Raw genomic sequence first — 5,165 nt, 5'->3', positions numbered from 1 at the left:
TCATGTCGAAACAGGAAGTCCCCGAAACACTGGGTCACTTCTTGGACTGAGACTCACTGAGAGACTCTCAGCGTCTGAAAAAATAAACCAGACCAGACCAAACTGGACTAGGCCAAAACAAACCAGTTCTAACTGGACCAACACACTGCCAGTGTGAGTCTGCTGTCATGTGAAAACCTCGTAATGTGTTTACGTTCATATTGTAGACGGAGATGTGAGGTTTCCAGCTGACAGCAAGCACAGACGATTGATTATAGATGATTGGTTATTGATCTGTGTGTATATGTGTACATCTCTTAGCCATGGATTGATTGGAAACAGATTGGTGTTTTCCTTTAAAGGGCTGGAATCAAAATGAGGGGACTGCTCCTTTAATATGGCAGCAGTCGTGTCTTTGTGCTGCCTTCAAGGACCCCCATAAAATCTCCTTTGAGAAAGCTGTTAGTAAAACCATCCCGGTTGCCTTTAGGTGCGGTCGGCTCTTCTGTGAAACTGTTTGGTGTCTCGTGTACTTTTACAGGCTGTTTTTGTATATTTGTGATATTTCTGACTGCGCTTGAAAGTCTGTGTAAAATGTGGGTGCGTTAACTGCATATCAGTGTCTTTGTCAATGATATTAAACTATTTTTTGTATAACTGGCTCTGCTGTTTAGAATAGAATAGAATAATCCTTTAATTGTCCCACAAGCGGAAATTTGGTTGTAACACCAGCCAGAAAGACACATATACAAACAAACAGTACACAGGACACAGAACAGAAACATACACAATTTTTCTTACATATTTACATTAAGGACTACAGATAAGAGGTTCTGCCGGAGGCTACAGATAAGAGGCAAACCAGGTTGTAGTGCGAATTGGTTGATTAAATTATTGCAGTTACAGCGCAGATGTAAACATCTGTGTTTGTTGGGAGCAGTTCTGATTGTGCAGTCTGACAGCTGCAGGGAGGAAGGACCTGCAGAAACGCCCCTTCATGCATCGAGGATGCAGCAGTCTGTCACTGAAGCAGCTCTGCAGTTCAGCAACATTTACATGCATGGGCTGGGAGACTCTGTCCATCAGAGATGTTATTTTGGCTAGAGTCCTTCTGTCTCCCACCACCTGCACTGGGTCCAGGGTGCATCCCAGAACACAGCTGGCCTTCCTGATGAGTTTATCCAGCCTCTTCCTCTCAGCTGCCGATAAACTGCTGCTCCAACATACAACACTGTAAAAAATGACAGATGCCACCACAGAGTCATAGAAGGTCTTTAAAAGCGCTCCCTGTGCTCCAAATGACCTCAGCCGCCTCAGCAGGTAGCGTCTGCTCTGACCCTTCCTGTAAAGAGCATCAGTGTTGTGGCTCCAGTCCAGTTTATTATTCAGGTGAACACCCAGGTACCTATAAGAGTCCACTATCTCAATGTCCACTCCCTGGATGTTCACCGCTGTCAGTGTGGTGGGTCAGCGTCTCCGGAAGTCCACCACCAGCTCCTTGGTTTTCCCGGCGTTGATCAGCAGGTGGTTCTGCTGACACCAGTCCACAAAGTCCAGAGTCCACTGTCTGCACTCTGAGTCGTTGTTGTTTACCTGCAGTGATGTGCTCAGGGTCTACTTTAGCTAAAGTTCCTGGCATCTTTGGTCATTTCAGGATCAACAGGAGCAAATGAAAGATAAAACACATCATTTATTGTCTCTCAGCCAGCAGACCTGTTTGAAATATTTGAAGGTCAATGAGTCAGTAGATATTCATATATAGATGAGTATCAATTATTCTGACTGCAACTATTGTCCTTGGATGATTTACAGTGACGGCTTGTTTAGTTCATGAAGGCAGTATCAGCAGACTGTGACTGGCTGGCCGGTTAGTGTTTATCTTCACTGCATCACTTGGTGTACTTGATGTAATTGTACACCACACATACTCTGTGGAGGGTCACTCCCACTAGGTTATATCTAGGGATGGGTATCGTTTAGGTTTTATCCAATACCGGTGCCAAATCGGTACTTTTGAAACGGTGCCGGTGCTTAAACGGTGCTCAAACCGGTGCTTAAAGAATGGAGAACACAAAATTGGTCCAAAAACCTCTCATGTTCAGCTGGTTCACCAGGCCATCAGACTGCTGAACACGTCATAGACACCTCAGCTTCACTACTGGAACTTTAACATTATGCACTCCATACTGTACAGTAATGCCACTGTTTTGCACATGTCTCAACTCTGTATATTTTATATATTTTATTTATTGTTTACTCTATTTAATTTGTAAAATATGTGTACACACACACACACACACACACACACACGTAGGAAAATATTTAGTATACACATCCAGAAATGCATATACTATTATATATTGTACATATATTTATTAGTTTCAGATGTAGCCATTCTTGTATTTTGCTTGTTTACATTATTGTATTTTGCACAACTCTGTTGCTTGTGAAGCTCGCACACAAGAATTTCACTCACATGTGCTGTACCAATGTACCTGCACATGTGATGTGACAATAAAAGTGATTTGATTTGATTTGATTTGGTTTTTGTAAAAAGATAACAATGTTAGCCTTTTCTGCAGCTATAGGGCATATATGGTATCACTCTTGGCTGGAAGCAGTGCATAAACAATGGAAAAAACACAAACTTTGTCCAAAAACCTCTCATGTTCAGCTGCTTCCCTCTTTTTCTTTGGTCATTTTAGCCTTTTTGGCCAGGGTGAAGGGAGTATCTGCCATCAAACAAGAAGACAGCCGCATGTAGCTATGATGATGTTTGCTAGTTCACCTTACATGCATTAATGTAATAACGTGGTTAGCCTACTCAACGTAAATTACTCACGCAGAGAAGAACGGCTGCTGCTGCCATCATCCATCATCATTTCTGCTACACTGGCAGGGCTAGGGGCCAGGACTCTCCTCTTCGTGTTTTTGGGTATGTTGCTAACTCCGGGTCCGATAACAGGCACCACACCGCAGTAGATGCGCTCGGTGTGAGGTCTCGCAGCAAGCTATCAAATACAGTGCATTTCTTGGTTTTTGGGGAAAAAAAACCGCTATGCGTCGCCAGGTGTTTCATCGGATTTGAGGAGTTACCTCCTTTGACAGTATCACAGTATCAGCTTAAAGCACTTGTTGCAGGCTGCTGAGTTTGCATCTTTTGCTGTGAAGTACAGCCAGACTTTTGACCGCTTCGCCTTGGACATTTTTAATCTGTAGCTCTGCATAAAAGAACGTACGTACCTGGCCCCGCCTACTATCCTCGGAAACGTAAAATGATTGGCTAGAAGTGTATCACAGCTCAGGAAAAAAAAGCACCGAAATAAAGCACCGAAATGTGTGCTGCTTTTCGGTCTGGTTACTACCGTTTATGTCAGAACCGGTGCCATCATGGCACCGGACACCGGTACCCATCCCTAGTTATATCTGGGACTCTCCACCATTTGACCTTAGAACTGAAGAAGCTTCTCGGATGAGAGGTGAAATGTCTTCAAGCAACTTAAAGAAGTCCAGACGCTTTTCTTTGCAAGCTCCTTTGACTACGATGACCTGGATGACTGAGAACCTTCACAGACAATTTATTTTATCAACTTTCCTTCTGACGATGCTGTCTGTGTTGAGCGCTCAGTGGATCTGCGCTCGACAGTGCAGCCTAGGCGGAGTAGTCGAACGCAGATTCACTGAGCGCAGGGCAAGCTAGCGAGACAGAAGTTAAGCGCCTTGCAACATGGCAAATTGAACCTCCCCCACCCTCATTCAGATCTGGCGTTTGGAACTATTTTGGTCTTCATGTGACATATGACCCTGAAGGTAAGCGCGTCATGGACTAAAGTAAAACAGTATGTCGGATGTGCCACGCAATGCTCAATTACATGGGTGGGAACTAGTGCGTTAGCGCAGTTAGCTCGTTAACGTGTTGACGCCGTCCAGCCCCACGCACGGGGCGATCCGCGGTAGCACGTTAACGGAGATTTGCCGTGTTGTGGCGTTAACGTCATTTCAGATTAACGCTGACAGCACTAGTGGGAACACAACGAATATGACTGCACATTTACTCCGACATCATCCTCGTGCAAAGACAAGTGGAAGCAGACAAAAACAACAAGCAGCATGCTACAAACTTTACCCGAGTCATTTAGACCAGCGGTCCCCAACCCCCGGGCCTCGGACTCGTACCGGTCCGTGAGTCGTTTGGTACCGGGCCGCGAGAGTTGAGGCTCAGGTGTGAAATGTTTGGTTTTCAGGGTTTTTATCGGTTTCCAGCGTTATTTTATTATCGTTTTTATCGTTAACTAGGTTTTCCTGGGTCTTTTCACGTGTGTTATGAATAAATCTTATTTTTTTCGGTACCGGTACTAGTTTTATTTTGTTGTATTTATCCGTGACACCTTAAAGGCCGGTCTTTGAAAATATTGTCGGGCATTGTCTGTGGCGCAAAAAAGGTTGGGGACCGCTGATTTAGACAGCCGTTAGCACAGGATTCTCCTTATGGGGACCTGATATGTTTAATATGCTGCTGAGAATATAGCCCAGAAGAAGCGTATAGTATAGCTTTTATTTTGGAAAGAGCCATTTCTCTGTAATAAACTCTGTTTTCCAAAGATGAGGGATTTCTCCATCAGATAGATTTTTTTATTATTATTATTTTGTTGTTTCAGCAACATTAAATTTAAAAACTGTACTTTTGAGTTAAAATATATATTTATAATTTTAATAAATGAGAAATTAAATTGTATCGAAAAAATATCGAACCGTGACACCAAAGTATTGAACCGAACCGTGAATTGTGTGTATCGTTGCACCTCTAATAAACATATATGGATAAAGCCAGGATTTTTTTTACATTAGTAATTCCTTTTGTACATATTTTTTATTGTTCTTGATAATAAATTAATTAAAGCAACAAAAGAACCTGAAGTGCCAGTTGGGAGCCGAAAGAGCCGGCTCTCTGAAAAGAGACGGAATTCCCATCACTACTGCCAGCACCTTTTGTTGGTGCTGAGGCTGCTAACAGCTGCCACATTTTCTGTGCTCGCTGCAACGTGTTTTGCATTCAGATGATACCGTAAGGTTGAAGTGCTTCGGTGGTATGCAAACTCACTTTCTGCACAACACCACTTCTGTCGGGATAACGTTTTCTGATCAGTCCTAGCAACATAGCTCTGATGTGTGCATCAGTATAACTG

This window comes from Mchenga conophoros, linkage group LG4, assembly GCF_057382185.1.
Source record: "Mchenga conophoros isolate Kocher_MC1m ecotype Shallow Benthic linkage group LG4, M_conophoros_male_GT1.1, whole genome shotgun sequence".
In the NCBI taxonomy this organism is placed as follows: Eukaryota; Metazoa; Chordata; class Actinopteri; order Cichliformes; family Cichlidae; genus Mchenga; species Mchenga conophoros.
The sequence above is the reverse complement of the archived record's forward strand: the minus strand, read 5'-3'. Positions refer to the sequence as shown.